Below are 19,054 nucleotides of genomic sequence, written 5' to 3'. Positions count from 1 at the left end.
AAGGGAGGAAGGAAAAAAGAAAGAAGAGAAAGACTGATTATTCCTTCATTCCTCACATTCTCTTCCCCCTCTAACTTCTGGATTACACACTTGCTGACTGTTCTTTTGCAATCACCTTGCTGACTCCCCTACCTTTGGTCATCCATTAAATGTTGGATCTTTTCCCCAGAGTTCTGCCCTTGGCCCTGATCTCATTTCCATAACTTCATCTGCCACCCATAGGCTAACGACACAACAACATGGCCTCTCTCCTAAGCTCCATTATTTCCAATTACTTCCTGAACATCTCCACTTGGATGTCTTACAGACATCTCACCAAACATGACACAACTCCTTATCTACCTCAACCCAAAGCCTATTCCTTCTTTTAAGTTACTCCTCTATTATTCTCCACCCCCACCCCTAGCTGCCCAAGACAAAAACCTGGAAGAATTCCACTCTCCCCTTTGGTCATTACATTCCGAGTTGCTTTAGCAACACTTCGGTTCCTCCAATACACCAACCTCTTTTCTGCCTCAGAGCCGTTGTTCTTGCTGTTCCCTCTACCTAGGATGATCTTCCTGTGGCTCAATGCAAGGCTAGCTCTTTCTCATCTTCAAGCCTTAGTGAAAATGTCACCTCCTCATTAGAGACTTCTGCTGTCTATCTTATCTGAAGTAGGTCCACAGCCACCCCAACCTGGCCACAATGACTAATATACCATCTTCTTTTATTTCTAACACAGTTTGTGTTTCCTTGTTTACTGTCTCTTTTCCACTCAGATATAAATTCCATGAGAACAGAGATTTATTTCCATGTTTTTCACTGCTACATCCACAGTCTAGAACAGTGCCTGGCACATAATAGGCACACTATAAAGATTTATTGACTGAGTCCTATAAGCCTCCTTATTTCTTGCCCCTCTAACAATTAGTCACCAAGCATGGTTGAGTCTACCTCCTAAACATCTCCCAAATCTATGCCATCTACTCCAACCCAAATATCATTGCTCTAGTTGAAGTCCACAACACTTCTCACCTGAACGAATGCAATCGCCTTGTAACAGGTACCCTTTCCTCCAGCCTGGCCTCTTCTCTAACACATTCACTAGAGTGAAGCCAGAGTTAATCTCTTTAAAACCAAACCAAATCGAATCACATCCTTCACATTCTTCATTGTCCATCAAGATAAAGTCCAAATTCCCCACCGTGGTCTACAACCGGTTGTGGGATCTGTTTCATAATCTACTCTGCCTTCCCCTACCCTCACTTTCCCTCCCCACAGGCCCAGTGCTCCAATTCTGCTGGACTACTTGCAGCTCTGCAAACATTCGACGCTGATTCTAGGCTCTGGCTTTTGGATATGTACTATCTGTCTAGAATATCCTCACCCCACCTTACCTGCCAACCCCTCAGTAGCCATTCAAATTCAGCTCAAAGGTCTTTTGAACTGTAAAGCTTTTCTTCACCCTCATCACTGGCCCATAACTTGCAAAATTGATTACTTTTTCCTCTCAACTTTCCCTTTTCCTTTCACATGCTTCCACTGCATTGATCACACTGTACTGTACTCTTGGGTTTTGCTTCTCCTGTCAATCTGGCTTCCTGTGATGCTTCAGAGCAGATGCTGCATCATTCTTCTTCGTAACCTCAGTTGTCTCCTGTAGTAGGTGCTGGAACGGTTATTGAATGAATGAAAATAGGCAAAAACAACTTTTAAATAACATCTAAAGTTGACAAAGTTGCAGTGAAATTAGTATGTTCACATAGATTGGGTACAAACTTTTGGAAAGCAATGTGACATTACATATCAAAACCCATAAATACCTTTGTAACAGATAAAAGTGGTTGCTTTGGGGAAAGTGAGTGGAGAAGAAAAGGGAAGTGTGGGTAGGGAAGCTGCTATTCATTATGAGCTCTTCTGATTTTTTGACCGTGTGTTACATAGATAGCAACTTTATAGAATTGTTTTTAACCAGTGGCCTAATAATTCCACACTCACAAACTGATGCTAGAGAAACAATTCAACAGAAGTAAAAGCTATACGCATGGGACTTCTCTGGTGGTCCAGTGGTTAAGAATCTGCCCTCCAATGCAGGGGACGCGGGTTCGATCCCTGGTCGGGGAACTAAGATCCCACATGCCACGGGGCAACTAAGTCCACGTGCTGCAACTACTGAGCTTGCGCGCCACAACTAGAGAGCCTGTGGGCCGCAACTACTGAGCCCACGTGCTCTGGAGCCCGCACGCCACAACTGGAGAGAAGCCCACACGCCGCAACGAAAGATCCCGTGTGCCGCAACTAAGACCCAACACAGCCAATAAATAAATAAATAAATACATACATATATAAAAAAGTAAAAGCTATATGTATGAAATGTTAATTGTTGAATTATCTAAAAATGGGAAATATTGGAAACAATCTAATAACACAATAATAGGGAAATGGTTAAATAAGTAAGGGTAAATTCAATAAACTATTACGCAGTCATTAAAAAATGGTATGTGCAAGTATGATCTAATCTTGGTATACATTATGTATACACAAGTGTGTAAAGGCCTGGAAGCTAGCTATACACAAAACAAGTTAACGGTGATTTTCTTTGGTGGTGGGATTACAGGTTTGTATTTCCCTCTTTTTGCCTATCTATATTAATTTTCTACAATGAACAATAATATTTAAATAATAATTTTTTTTTTTTTAAATAATAATTTTTAAAAGTTTAAAAAACATATTTTGTACACCATGACTGCTATCAGGTAAAATTATGTAACTACGGGAACAAAGACTGGGAGGTGATATGCAAAAATGAAAAGTTATTATGTTGGCATAGTAGGATTATAAATGACTTTTTTCTTGTAACAAAACTTATTTTCAACATTTTTATGATGAAAGTAATATGTTTGTTATAGAAAATTCTCTATAGAAGAAAATTTTTTATAAATTTCTTTTTTTTAAAATAAATTTTATTTATTTATTGCTGCATTGGGTCTTCGTTGCTGCACACAGGCTTTCTCTAGTTGCAGCAAGTAGGGGCTACTCTTTGTTGTGGTGCGCGGGCTTCTCATTGCAGTGGCTTCTCTTGTTGTGGAGCACGGGCTCTAGGTGCACGGGCTTCAGTAGTTGTGGCATGCCAGCTCAGTAGCTGTGGCTTGTGGTCTCTCGAGCACAGGCTCAGTAGTTGCAGCGCAGTGGTTAAGAATCTGCCTGCCAATGCAGGGGACACGGGTTCGAGCCCTGGTCCGGGAAGATCCCACATGCCGCGGAGCAACTAAGCTCGCGTGCCGCAACTACTGAAGCCTGCGCGCCTGGAGCCCATGCTCTGCAACAAGAGAAGCCACCGCAATGAGAAGCCCGCACATCACAAGGAACAGTAGCCCCCGCTCGCTGCAACTAGAGAAAAGCCCGCGTGCAGCAACAAAGACCCAACGCAGCCAAAAATAAAATAAATACATTAAATAAATTTTTTAAAAACCCATTCACTTTATAGCAGTACACCATATATACTCAATAAATATTTGTTAATCAATAAACACTAAAAAAACAAAAAACGAAAACAAAAACCCTGCGCCACCAGGGAAGCCCTCTATGGAAAAATTTAAAAAATAAAATGAAAACCACTCTTCATCCCACTGTGCAGATGTAACCAGTGTTACAATTTTCCTGTATTTCCTTCCAGACTTTTTTTTTAAATAAATTTATTTATTTATTTATGGCTGTGTTGGGTCTTCGTTTCTGTGCGAGGGCTTTCTCTAGTTGCGGCGAGCGGGGGCCACTCTTCATTGCGGTGCGCAGGCCTCTCACTATCGCAGTCTCTCTTGTTGCAGAGCACAGGCCCCAGACGCGCAGGCTCAGCAATTGTGGCTCACGGGCCCAGTCGCTCCGCGGCACGTGGGATCTTCCCAGACCAGGGCCCGAACCCGTGTCCCCTGCATTGGCAGGCAGACTCCCAACCACTGCGCCACCAGGGAAGCCCCCAGACTTTTTCTATACTTATTTTTTTTAACAAAAAATGTTGGGCTTCCCTGGTGGCGCAGTGGTTGGGAGTCTGCCTGCCAATGCAGGGGACACGGGTTCGGGCCCTGGTCTGGGAAGATCCCACGTGCCGCGGAGCGACTGGGCCCGTGAGCCACAATTGCTGAGCCTGCGCGTCTGGGGCCTGTGCTCTGCAACAAGAGAGACTGCGATAGTGAGAGGCCTGCGCACCGCAATGAAGAGTGGCCCCCGCTCGCCGCAACTAGAGAAAGCCCTCGCACAGAAACGAAGACCCAACACAGCCATAAATAAATAAATAAATTTATTTAAAAAAAATGTGGTCATACTTAATTTTGTATACTGTTTGTCTCACTTGACATTGTATCATGAGCATTGTTCCATGTCCCCTGTCCATCTTGCGGCTGTATCTTAATTTAATTCCATATTGTCGAACACTCATGGTTTCCATTTTTTAATTTTTTTTTGCTGCACCACGTGGCTTGTGGGATCTCAGTTCCCTGACTAGGAAATGAACCCAGGCCACGGCAGTGAAAGCCTGGAATCCTAACCACCAGGCCACTGGGGAACTCCCTCCAATTTTTTATCTTAAAAATAGAATGCTTCGATGAGCGTATTTTACATAAATCTTCATGTTCATCTCTGATTATTCCCTTAGGATAATGTTTTTAAACTGGAGTTACTAGATGCAAAGGATGAAAATTCTTAAGGCTCTTGATGCAGTGTCAAATAGCTTTCAGCAAAATTGTACTGAGTTACACTCCCACACACAGTGTGTCAGTGCCTGCTTTATCATACCCTCATCATAAACATTTTCTTTAAAGCAGTATTGTGTTCAAAAACATGGGTTTCAGAAACAGATAGCCCTGTATCCAAATCCTGGCTTTACCATTTATAAATACGTGACTTTAGGAAAGTTGCCTAATTATTCTGATCTTCAGTTTTCCCATCTGTAAAAATGGGCATACTACCACCAACCCTGAGGGTTACTGTGAGGATTAAAGAAGATAATGTATTAGGTTGGACTTCCCTGGTGGCGCAGTGGTTAAGAATCCGCCTACCAATGCAGGGGACACAGGTTCAAGCCCTGGTCTGGGAAGATCCCACATGCTGCAGAGAAACTAAGCCCGTGTGCCACAAGTACTGAGCCTGCGCTCTAGAGCCCACGAGCCAAAGCTACTGAGCCTGTGCGCCACAACTGCTGAAGCCTGCACACTCTAGGGCCCGCGTGCCGCAACTACAGAGCCTGTGTGCCACAACTACTGAAGCCTGAGTGCCTAGAGCCCGTGCTCCACAACAAGAGAAGCCACTGCAATGAGAAGCCCGTGCACCGCAACTAAGACTAGCCCTTGCTCGCTGCAACTAGAGGAAGCCCGCGTGCAGAAAGGAAGACCCAACGCAGCCAAAAAAAAAAAAATACTAGGATAATGTATTAGGTTGAACCATATTAAATCGCCAACATTCAATCATTTTGACCTACAAAAATGTTTTCCATATTGTTCAACCTAATACATAAAGCATGCTATCTGGCAAATGGTAGTTATTGAAATTATTATTATGGAAGCAGGATAACAAAAATGAATAGCATCCTTACTGAAACCCCTCAGGTTTAGAAGAAATAAGCAGAGATAAACTCCTAAAGAAAAACTTCTGGCCTTTTTACAAAAGCAGTAGAGGCTTCAAGTACAAAAGGGAAAGGGGAAGAAGAGACCAAAACTAGAGGGAAAGAGTTGGGAGACCACCTGCCCTTTCCCAGCTGGAAATATTTCTTGTCATTTACATTCAAATGTCCTTACTCTGTGGAAGATGGGAAAATACAGATCTCCTAAATTTGAAAAAGGAAATAGGAAACTATATAAATAAGGAAACTATAAACATAAAGAACAGTAAGTTTTGTGTCGATGTTTAGCTATTGCAAAACAGGGAGAAGAGAGAAATGCTGTAAGCCAGTATTTCTCAAACTTGGTCTCATAATAAGAATCACCTGGGATGCTTTAAAGCTCGTTTCCAAGCCCACATCCCAGTTAAACTGAACCATATTGTAGAGGAGGGGCTGGGAAACTTGTATAGTTACCCCAGGTAATTATGATAATCAGACAAGTCTGGGAAACTGCTGTACAAATACCTATAGCTTTCAAGAAGGCAATGACGAATTCATAACAACCTCATGGATGAAGAAATAGGAAGTAGCTGGTGGATACTGCAGGCAATATTGGTAGTAATAATAAAATTAAGAGGAGTCAAAATATAAGGAGCCTGGCAGACTTGCCTGTAGTTCTTCTATAGCAAAGTTATCCCAAATTGCAATTCTCTGTTATTCCTGAATGAACCCATTTTTCTGGTAAAATAATTGGCTGTTTTATTTCTACGGTCAACACCTTCAATGGACTTTCGTACAAAGCAGCCTTTCCCAACTTCCCTTTTTCCTCTGTAAAATAACATTCCTCCCCTTGGTCTCTGGAGTTGCCTATCATTTGCTATAGTTGGCATGTCCTTAATTGGTATTCCTCTGCCATTCCTAAATAAACTCATATTGCTGGTTAAAAAAAAAAATGTAAGGAGTCTATCAAAAGTTCATTACTTACTTTGGTGGCTTTAACTTATGTTCACAACTTCTTTGCTACTTCTTGCTCTAGGAGATGGAACTTAATTTCCCCTCATCTTGAGTGTGAACTAGATTCAGTGACTTGCTTCTAAGGAACAGTACATGGAAAAGGAGAACTAGTAATTTTATAGTGGAGAAACCTGGCAGACAGCTCCTTAACCAAGTGATTAAGGTTAACATCACCAGTGATAAGTCATGCTGATATTCTGTGCACCACCTGGTATGATGTGACGAGAAAGGCACTTCACGCTGTGGTCTTCTTCGCCCACATGCATACCACCAGTATAATGAGAAAAATATCAGACAAACCCAAATTGAGGGCCATTCTACAAAATACTGGACCAGTACTCTTCCAAAGCATCAAGGTCATGAGAGACAAGGAAAGACCAAGAAACTTTCACAGACTGGAGGAGACTAAAGAGACATAATGATTAAATGCAACGTGGTATCCTGGATTGGATCCTGGAACAGAAAAAGGACATAGGTGAAAAAACTAGTGAAATTTGAATAGAGTCTCTAGTTTGGTTAATAGAACTGTACCAATGCTAATTTCTTAGTTTTGATAAATGTACCAGATTAAGATGTTAACATTAGGGGAAGTCAGATAAGGGTATAGGGGACCTGTCTGCACTATATTTGAAACTCTACTGTAAATCCAAAGTTATTTCAACATAAAACTATTGAAGAAAAAAATATAATTTCTTATGTGGTAGGTACACATTTAAAGGTTTTATTATTCTTTACATCTAGTACATCCATTATATTCTTTTTTTAAAATTTTTATTTTGAACAGTTTGTTTTATTTTTTAATTTTTTATTTATTTGGCTTAATTTTTATTTATTTGGCTGCGTTGGGTCTTCCTTGCTGCACGTGGGCTTTTAGCTGCAGCGAGTGGGGCTACTCTTCATTGTGGTGCGCAGGCTTCTCACTGCGGTGGATTCTCTCGTTGTGGAGCCCGCGGTAGTTGCAGCACACAGGTGCTAGAGCACGCGAGCTTCAGTAGTTGCGGCACGTGGGCTCTAGGGCACGTGGGCCTCAGTAGTTGTGGCTCGCGGGCTCTAGAGCGCAGGCTCAGTAGTTGTGGTGCACAGGCTTAGCTGCTCCGCAGCATGTGGTATCTTCCAGGACCAGGGATCGAACCCATGTCCCCTGTGTTGGCAGGCAGATTCTTAACCACTGCACCACCAGGGAAGTCCTCATCCATTATATTCTTTTTTTAAGTTTATTTTATTGAAGTATAGTTGATTTACAATGCTGTGTTTATTTCTGCTGTACAGCAAAGCGATTCAGCTATACAGATATATACATTCTTTTTTATATTCTTTTCCATGATGGTTTATCACAGGATATTGAAGATAGTTCCCTGTGCTATACAGTAGGACCTTGTTTATCCATTCTCTATAGTTTGCATCTGCTAATCCCAAACTCCCAATCCCTCTCTCCCCTACCCCCCATTATATTCTTTTATACATATGAACTATTTTATAATTTAAAAACCAATATAGGAAAAATGTAAGGGATCTAAAACAAGCCATCTGTGGAAGGGACCTACAACATTTTTAATACTCCAAATTCAATTAAGTTGATTTGGGGTAAGCACAGGATGGATTGTTCCAGTAGGTAAGAAGCTTTTATTTTAGCAAATATACGGGCTTTCTTTAGTTGCGTCGAGTGGGGGCTACTCTTCATTGCGGTGCGTGGGTCTCTCGTTGCGGTGGCTTGTCTTGTTGTGGAGCACAGGCTCTAGAGCGCAGGCTCAGCAGTTGTGGCGCTCGGGCTTAGTTGCTCCGTGGCATGTGGAATCTTCCCGGACCAGGGCTCGAACCCGTGTCCCCTGCATTGGCAGGCGGATTCTTAACCACTGTGCCACCAGGGAAGCCCTACTGAGCTCTATCTGATGAAATGGGATATTAACAGAGCAAGGATAGTCTGCAAGTCATCAGATACGAGAGTCCAAGGTAGAGGCCAAAGTCATCAATATTCCCCAGCACTGTCTAGGAGGCTGTTCTGGTATCAAATCCATCCCTATACAGAAGATGGGTACATGAGGTTATGACAGCTTGATCCCAGCCATTCAAATTGGCCCATGTAACAACCAGATAATCGTGTGTCTCCTGATGTGATGCAACAGGAAGCACACACCATCAGTTATGAAACATCTTGTTCCTCCCCCTCCCTCGAAAATAAAAACATTCTGAACTTGACTCTAATCAAGCCTCCTGGTCTAACTTCCCGTTTACAGGATATACAGGGAATAGAAGACTATTGGGGATGCAGTCAGCCATACTGGGAGAAAGTCAAAGTGACCTGGTTTTCTCAACAACAAATGCCATTAAAAAAAGAGAGAGAGGTGGAACTGTTAAAGATTAGAAAGGACTTAAAAGACGTGAACCAAATATAATGTTTGAATCCTGATTTCAACAAGCCAAATGTATACCTTTTTTTGAGACAATGGGGACATTTGTACATAGATGGGGTATTAGATAGTATAAGGGGATTTTTTTGGGGGGGGGCTGCACCATGCAGTATGAGGGACCTTAGTTCCCCGACCAGGGATCAAACCCGTGCCCCCTGCAGTGGAAGCTCGGAGTCTTAACCACTAGACTGCCAGGGAAGTCCCGTGATTATTGTCATTTTTGGTATGTGATAAAGGTAGAGGAGTTTTTAAAGTTTTATCCGTAAGAGCTACATAATGAATAATTTTCTGGCAAAATATGATGTCTGGGATTTACTTTAAAATACTACAGCACCTCTCCAAGAAAAGGGGGAGGGATAGATGAAAGAAGACTGGCAAAATGTTGATAATTGTTCAAGCTATATGAGGGGTTCATGAGGGTTCATTATACACCTCTACTTTTAAGTATGTTTGGAATTTTCCATAGTAAAAATTTAAAGGTAAAATCCAACTTACTGCCCTGGTTCTGACTGTCTCCTCACTAAGCAACATTCTGATTACAAAGTCTTCTCGTGTAGACTTGTCAACTAGCAGAAAATGTACTAATGAGCAAATATGAGTACTTGCCTACTTGTTAAATTTCTCATTGCTGATTAACAAATTAGTAAATGTTTATATATCAGTTTGCTTTAAGGTTTAGACACAGCTTCTGATTGGTGAGGCAGAGACCATGGGCTGGGATGAATGCTACCACTGGTCAACTAACTGCGTGGCCAACTGGTCTTCCCTGAGTGGACGGATTACCTTCCAACAGTTTTGCATTCACTGTTTTACCAGCGTGCCGTGCTTTCCTACTTGAACTGCAACACTGGTAGATTGTGAATTAGGAACTGATGAGCTGTGGAATTAGAACAAGGAAAGAAGGTCCACCTCTCTTCTCCTACTCATCATTATTATTTGTAACAATAAAATGAGAGTTAACACATACTGAGTGCTTACTATGTGCCAGACATTATTCTAAGCACTTCACAATGTATTTTTCATTTAATCTTTACGATTATCCTACTATCTTACATTCACAGATGAGGAAACTTAACACCCAGGGGACTTGCCTAAAGAGCCATAGGAGTCTGACTTAAAAGGCATGTTCCTAGGCATTAGGACATATTATCTTCATTTGAAAACAATGCCGTAAGTCATCTGGTTTATTTTGTAAATCACACACAGGAGCATCTCTGAACTGTCTCTAGGCTCTGAAGCAGCATATTACAGACTAGGCAAGTAAATATGTCCCTGGCAAAATGCACAAGGGTAGCATATGTTGGAGAACAGAAGATTTTGTAATGAGTACTGGGGGGAGGGGACAGGGCAGTATAGCCTCTTTTACCTGTATATTGAGAGATTATCTTCTAAGTCTTGGGCACTACCTATGTTAAGACAGGACACCTAGGGAAGGCGCCAGGCTGTCCTCTTTACACAGCTCCCACTGAATCAAAAGCAGTTTAAGTGCTTGAAATTTTAATAATTAGAGGTTTTCATGGAAAAGCTTAGAATTTGTGTTATAAAATGAGGAGCCCTTGAAACTAGAAATTAATTGACTAAACTGGTACGTGAAATGTGTATAAATTGAATGGATGTATTACTATGTAATAACTTACTTCGAAATAATAATTTAAAAAATCATCATGCTAGGATGGAGTCAAAGAGAACAACTTCTGATTTAGTTGCAAGAAATTTCTCGTCTTACCTTTTTAAAGAATTTATATTATATTTTCTGGCAAACAAATTCTGCCCAGTCTGATATTTATTGCTCAGAGTTAGGAGAAGCCATACTTGCTTGGTGATCTGAGAGTTAAATCTCATAACTTACAATTTGATTCTAAAGTAAAAAAAAAAAATGAAATGAGAAGCAAAACTTTTAAAACCCCAAGTTTTGGGAATTCCCTGGCTGTCCAGTGGTTAGGACTCGGCGCTTTCACTGCCTCAGCCCAAATTCAATCCCTGGTCAGGGAACTAAGATCCTGCAAGCTGCGTGGCCAAGCTTTCATTCTAAACTTGAATTTCAGAAACACATCAAGTAACTTGGAAGAAAAGCTAAAATATTTAAATTACAAAAGTTAGTGGTGGACAAATTCTTACGCTTTTTTCATATCTGCAATAATTCGGCTTTATTACAGTACTTGGAGCTGTCTAGAGCCATCAGATATTTGTGTTTTACTTTTATTTGACTGTGTCATAAAGAGTTGTTTATTTTAAATAAAGGAGAGTCAAGTAAACTGAAAAGTTGTTTTCTGGCCCTGCCAGAAAGGGAGATGAAGTCAATACATGGTTCTGAAGCTTTCCCCTCTACCTGTGTAGATTCTCATCCGTAATAGTGACTCACCAAGGCACTGATTTTCAGCCAAGGGGATAATAAAACTCTGGGTGAGAGTGGAAGCAACTCTCCACGTGGGGGGAGAAGATTAACAGGGAATGGGAGTTTGAAAACGTCTCTCAAGTAATTCTGACAAACCCTCCCTTCCTGAGGATTTCTACTTAGTCTGGAATATTTTGCAATTTCACATTAAGATCGAGGTTTCACTTTAAGGAGCTAGAATAACTTAAATTGGTCTAAATGTGTGAACTATTGTTTATTCAGAAGAGATAAGAACCACAGCTAACATTTACTGGGTGTGAACCATGTGCCAGGCACTGTGCTGAGCACTTCATAGGCACTATCTCATTTAACTCTCACTACAACTCTGTCAGATAGCTGAGGAAGCAATGTTAGTTAATTGCTAGTAAGCTGTTATACATAAGTATACATGATACTTAAGCCTGTATTTCAAACCACCACACACTACACTGTTTCTAAGACACTTGGATCTGAAATGTGGGTTTTTGTTGAAATATTTTTATCCTCATAGTCCACAAAGAGATTCTACTGGAATCTGGAGTTACAGCTGGCAATCACAAGGTTGGAGGAAGTGAAACGACTGATAAATTTACTTCAAGAGAATGAAAAAGTGTTGTCCCAACTTTTCTCTCTATTGTAAATTGGCGATCGAGCCTGTAACTTGCTTATGATTTTGTCTAAAGATTTAGGAGTATTTAAATTATGCTCTATTGTTTGCAACTTAGACACCTTTGGTGAGAAAGTTACGTTAAACCTCAGACTACACCTCTTTTTAAATTACTTTCTTAAGCAGGAGTCTAATAAGCACCTGATATTATATACAAAACTTATGTACACACCGCTGTATTTAAAATAGATAACCAACAAGGACCTCCCGTATAGCACAGGGAACTCTGCTCAATACTCTGTAATAGGGACTTCCCTGGTGGCACAGTGGTTAAGAATCCACCTGCCAATGCAGGGGACATGGGTTCAAGCCCTGGTCCGGGAAGTTCCCACATGCCGCGGAGCAACTCAGCCCGTGCGCCACAACTACTGAGCCTGCGCTCTAGAGCCCGCTAGCCACAACTGCTGAGCCTGTGTGCCACAACTACTGAACTCCGCACGCCTAGAGCCCATGCTCCGCAACAAGAGAAGCCACCGCAATGAGAAACCCACGCACCACAATGAAGAGTAGCCCCCGCTCGCTGCAACTAGAGAAAGCCCGCGTGCCACAACGAAGACCCAACGCAGCCAAAAATAAAAAAAAAAGAAAATTAAAAAAAATTACTCTGTAATAACCTAAATGGGAAAAGAACTTGAAAAAGAATAGATACGTGTATATGTATAACTATGTTGTACACCTGCAACTAACACAACATTGTTAATCAGCTATGCACTATAAAATAAAATTTTTTTAAAAATTTTTTAAAAATAAAAAAACTTTATGTGTATTTATATTTTTTCTGGAGGGAAAATTCACAGCTTTTACTATATTTTCAAAATTGTCCATATCCCCAAACAGGGTAAGATCCATTATTTTAACCACTGTTTGATAGACTGAGAGCTGTTTGATAGAGAACAAAGGAAAAGGCTGAAAATTCCTCGTTGATAAGAAATCCATTAGTTTTAAATTTAAGTAGTGAAACCTACGAATTTTTGTAATATAATATCGGGGAAACTTCATCAAATTGTCTAAATCAGGGATGGGGAAGGACGGGGCTGGGGGGGTGAGGCAGGTCTCCCTATCACTTGGGAGGCTTTAAAAAAACCCCTCCTGGGGCTTCCCTGGTGGCGCAGTGGTTAAGAATCTGCCTGCCAATGCAGGGGACACTGGTTCGAGCCCTGATCTGGGAAGATCCCACATGCCGCGGAGCAACTAAGTCCGTGAGCCACAACTACTGAGCCTGCGCGTCTGGAGCCTGTGCTCCGCAACGGGAGAGGCCGCCGCGACAGTGAGAGGCCTGCGCACCGCAATGAAGAGTGGCCCCCGCTCGCCGCAACGGGAGAAAGCCCTCGCACAGAAACGAAGACCCAACACAGCCAAAAATAAATAAATAAATAAATACAACAACAACAAAAAAAACGGAAAAAAAAAACCCTCCTCCCAGACTCTGGTGACCTTCCCCACCACCAGAATCTACAGCCACCCCATCCCCCCTCTCCCAGAATCTAGAACATTTGTTTACTAATGAATGCTCATCTTAACTCCCAGTGTATTTGGGGAAGAAACAAAGAAACAAATAAGACTGGTTTAAACTCTTGCCTTCAGGGTCATAATATGCGCCCAGCACTATGCTGATGTTACTTTAAAAGATAGGTAGACTGTCAATATTTAGGATAAAGGAATTTAGGAAGTGAGTTGTCTAAAATAAACAGCTTCTAATATACTTTCTTCTGATACAGTTGTGAAAACTGAAGCAAAATATATCTGGCACCCTACCAACCTTCATTTTTCATTGATAAATTCTTTTTCCTTCCTACGTATTTAACTATGTCTCTAGTTTTGGGAACTAGAGCAAATAAATGTGCTCCCAAGTTTTCCCATATAGCTGTTTCCTCCCTTTATAGTATTCCAGATTTCATAAGAAGGAAACACAGGAAAAATGAATAAATTTGTGATCATTGATATGACATACCCTCCACCTACTAAAATGTAATTTAATTCTGCTTACTCTGTTATTTGACCACTTCTTACAGTTAACTGAGTCAAATTTTTGGTTGATACAAGTTCTTATTTGTACTGTGTAAGTGAGAGAGTCACAAACACAGGATATAAGTACACATTTTTATTTTACTGTAAATCAGGATGAGTGGATATTTTTAAAAGTTGAAAAGCTGTAATGTGCAGTTGATTGAAAACACTGCATTCTGAGACCCCAAAATGTGGAAAATCCAAACCTGTACAGGCAGTTTTAAATAAATGATTTTTAAAGTCTTACATCTATTTAAACCAACTTGCAGAATTTATAATTTATATGTAATTTGTCAGTTTACGTATGACATTTATAAATAATAGATTGAATGTATAACATTAAGGGTAATTTATTATTTTTAAAAACCTTGAATATTAAGTTATTATGAACCAAAAAGCAAAGGATAAATTTGTAATACTATATACCTGATAATTAAAAAATTGTGATTCTATATTTCTTCTAAAGTACTTATGTTTACCAAAGGATTATTATGAATATTGTTGCTAGTATTATTTTAAGGACTATCTGCATCAGAATTACAGATGTGCATGTTAAAAATGCACATTCCAAGCCCAGGAATTTAAATTTACAATAAGCAACCCCTATTCCCATTTTGATGTAATACTTGTTGAAGAACAGTGATGCCGACCAGGGACCTCTGGGGCTCCTGGGCAGGGAGGCCTTTTTGTCCCCCATTTCTTGTAGGCAAGACTCCAGCTTCCATGACCTGCCCTGAGTTCCAAAGGGCAGACCTGAACAGTTGCTAATCAAGGGCCTGAGGCAAGACTAAAGGGACCGGAGAAGCTCAGGAGATTAGGAGACCCAGCACACACCCTAATCTTGTCAGCAACCCCACCCTTTTGAAACTCTGCAGAAGAAAGAAGAATGCAAGACTGTTACTGCCTCGATCCTTATCACATACCTCTGACCACTACCCCTGACTATATAACCTCTCCCTATTCCCCAGTGAAGGGGGGGCACAGTTCTTGAGGCGCTAGCCTACTGTGTTCCCCTTTGCCTGGCAAAGAAAGCAAGCCATTCTTTCTCCTCCATAACACTGTCTCCATATTTCTGTTTGGCATTGCTGCACAGAGAGCCAAGATTTTGGCAACAAATTTGGGGGCTCGTCCGGGATTGACTCGTGGGCAGGAGGCCCCGTAGGGCCCTCGGCTTGATCGGTTGCTCAGGGATTTCTCTCCACGTCACCCTCCCCAGGGAGAGCAGAGGGTTGGAGGATTTCTCTGAGGCCAGATCGCCAAGGTTCCCCTGCCATAGGGCCCTGCCCCGATCACACCCGACCCGCCGTCTCAGCTGCAGAACTCCATGGCTGCGGCGGAGATCGGGGGAGAGGTTGCCCTAGCAGCTGCCGAGGCTTTCTTTGCCTTGAGGACACCTTCCTTCTCCCTTCTCCGCACCAGCCCGGACATCTACTCTGAGAAGACATTAACTCTTGGAGGATCAGAAAGAGGGCGTTTGGTACGTTGCAACAAACTTGCCAGCAATTTGGTAAGTCCCCTGGAGTGCACACCGTGGCCTTTTTGACTTTGTCCGTTTGGGGAACTTCGGTTCCAGTTTGGGGAGTTCTCCCTGTGAAGGGAAATTCCATTTGTAAGGCGCCGCTTCAGACAAAGGTCACAGGTCTAGTGGGACTGGGAAGTCACATTTGGGGCATTTTTGCCATTTGGTTTTTGATTTCTGGGCATCTCTTTGCTGTTTTTTTTAAATTTTGAGTGTGGCTTCCAGCTGGCGAGGTTTGGGTTCGTTTGGTTACTTTGGTTTGAGCGCGCAGACATGTTACTAACTGCTCAAGCTAGAATGGGAAGCGCTTCCTCTAAGGTTCCACCCCCACCTGGGAGCCCCTTAGAAAAAATTTTGAATGACTTCGGTCAACCTATAGCTATGATCCAATGACAAAGAAAAATGGCCTAAAAATGGGTCTCTTACAATTAGATCTTTATTGCCACAGGATGGGAAAATGGACTGAGGTTCCCTTATGTCCAGGACTTTCTCCTATAATTGAAAGCCTGAGGAATCAGAAAAACTCCTGGCTCAGGGAGGAAAACAAGCCTCCCCCACTTCTGCACGTTCCCTTACTCCTTCAGGTTGTTCTGATAAGCCTTAGTAGACCCTGGAACGTGGAATATCGAGGTTCCGGGCTTGGCCAAAGATATCCAGCCAGTGATTATTAAGTAAAAGGGTTATATAGTGTCTAAATATAAGGTACCAATTTCTTAAACGTAGGGAAGATCCTCAAAAAATGTTTGTAAATAGATTACCAAAATAGGAGGCCACTGGTCTGACTAAACTAACCATAGCTGATATTCAGAGCCTGATAGGAATTTTGGAAGAGGCCTTCTCCCCTAAGCTAAATGAGGAAAAGTAGAACTTTCCAACATGGGTGAATGGGTATGTCAGTCCCTCAATATCGTTAAGGTAGCCACCCAATTCTTTGAAAAAGAAAACAAAACTGTCCTTGTTTTACAAATGTAGTCTTTACAGGACCAGAGGTGTGGCTCCGAAAATAATCCAAAACCCACCAATCTCTTTTACCACTCCCAAAACCTTCCCTATTTATCTTAAGAGGCTTACAAATATTAAACAAAAGGGAAACAAAGTCATCCTAGGAGGAACTTGCCTGTACCATTGAGATGCAAATGTCCTATCTGGTCTTCTCAGGAACACTTACCTCTGCCATCTTTTTAAACTGGAAATTTTTAAAAGGGTAAAGTAATTTAGAATTTGACTTGTCAAGGATAAATAGAAATCTTAAGTGTCTTTTCTTCTGTAAACACTAGTAAAAAGGGTTTAACCATCTAGATAGGTGACCTTGATGTGTTCCATCTGCTAGAAGCCCAATTTGAATCCAACCCCTTGTAACTGATGGCTTTTATGTTGTACCTGACTCAGGGCTGAAATTTTCGAATGGAAACTATGAGGCCTCTATGTTTGTTTGTGTGTTTGTATGTGTCTATATGTGTGTTGTAGGTGTATGGTATTGCCAAAAATGAATTCGTAAAAGAGCTCTACTTAATCGGCTTTTAAAAAAATCAAGTGCTTATATAAATACTCAGAAATAGAAAATAATCTGGCTAGAATGAATTTCAGGTTCATGTCATCTGGAAAATATTCAGTACTAAACTGATATCCGGTATTGAAGGTGGCTTAAGCTTGTTGGTTTGATTAATATAGATATGTTAGAGTCATCAATGTCAAGTATAATACTTCTGTTGTACCTAGGTTTACTAGAGGTCAAATAAGACCTTATTCTATCTCTATTACAAATTTGTCAATAAGAAAAGGAACTCAATGGGAAAAAACTTTTACGGAAAGTAAGATATGTGTTTTTAGTAAAAGAAGGTGTGAAGGGCTTCCCTGGTGGCGCAGTGGTTAAGAATCCACCTGCCAATGCAGGGGACACGGGTTCGAGCCCGGGTCCTGGAAGATCCCACATGCCGAGGAGCAACTAAGCCCATGCGCCACAACTACTGAGCCTGCGCTCTAGAGCCCGCGAGCCACAACGACTGAAGCCCGCGTGCCTAGAGCCTGTGCTCCGCAACAAGAGAAGCCACCGCAATGAGAAGCCCGTGCACCTCAACGAAGAGTAGCCCCCGCTCCCACAACTACAGAAAGCCCGCGTGCAGCAACGAAGACCCAACGCAGTCAAAAATAAATTAAATAAATTTTTTTTAAAAGCATTAAAAAAAATGTGTGAAGAATGAAAAGTACAGAAAAGAGTGATACATGATCAGGATTTTCTAAGATTGGACTAAATTTAGTTGGGTACATGGATTTCAGTAGGAATGGGCTAGAATAAGACTGGATTTGGTTTCTCCCTCCAAAGTATTCTTGAAATGCTGCTTTTGACAACAGATTGTGTGAGTTTCTTTGCCTTTAAGTGATTTGTATTTGCTTTTGAGATCTCTTGCTACTTTGGTTTAAGAAATAAGTATTGTCTCACAGTGACTGATGATCTTACTTGACCAAGTGTTTTAAAATTTTTTGACAAACTTCCCAAATATCAAACCTTAAAGTTTTTTTTGATTTCCAGCTAACTTTGGGATACTTTAGAGGGCACCTGAGGTATCTTAAAGAGAAATATTCAACTAGGATTTTTTGGTATGTTAAGTTTAATGTAATCATTTGTAATTCTGGTTACTGTAACCAAGTTTATCAATTACACTGTACTCAGATGTTTAACCATGCCTTTTAAGTCTTCTGTCATTTATAGATACTTTTGTACTCTGACGTTGTTACAAAAAGCGCTTCATCAGCAAGCAGATTCATAGAAAGGCTATGGAAGCAGTTCCACATCAAGATGACGGCTATATGAGGCCCATACTGACTTAAGACAAGGAACTGTCCTGTCCCTGGGACCCCTAGGTCAGGCATCCAGAGATTTTTACTCCCGACAGGCAGGGTCAATGCCTCTACTCAGCCTTGAAGCAGTTACAGAAGACCGTCACCCCTCTCTGCTTCCCATAAGAATACGGGAGTAAAATCTCTGAGGGAGGAATGAAATAGGAGGCAAGGGGGGGGGCAGGGCACAAACTTTAAAGGAATGACATAGCCCGAGGACATGATATAAACTGATTAGAACCAAACAGGTCCAAGATGGCAGACGAGTTGACTTCCACTAGACCTTGAGCCTCAGTATCCACTCACTGTAACACATCAGCAAGCCAAGTGACACACCCACCAGCACCATGACCGTTCCAAGGCCGACCATCAAAGATCAAAAAGTGGGCAGTGGCCCAATTCAAGGTGAAGAAACTTTTAAGGAAAGAAAATGTAAATGAGATAAGAGCCTTTAGATAAATTCTATTAAGAATGATTATGCTTTAGAAATGTCTATCTAAAATAGTCTCTCCAGATTCTGGTAACTTGAAAGATACTGAAACATTAATTACTGAACACTGGCTTCCTCTTACAGAGAAACTAAAGATATTTAGAACTTAATGAATATGTTTGGTGCCATCCTGAGATGTGCTCTATCAGAAAGCAAATTTTATTA

Source organism: Eubalaena glacialis, chromosome X (genome assembly GCF_028564815.1).
Source record: "Eubalaena glacialis isolate mEubGla1 chromosome X, mEubGla1.1.hap2.+ XY, whole genome shotgun sequence".
Lineage (NCBI taxonomy): Eukaryota > Metazoa > Chordata > Mammalia > Artiodactyla > Balaenidae > Eubalaena > Eubalaena glacialis.
Note: the sequence above shows the minus strand (reverse complement) of the source record.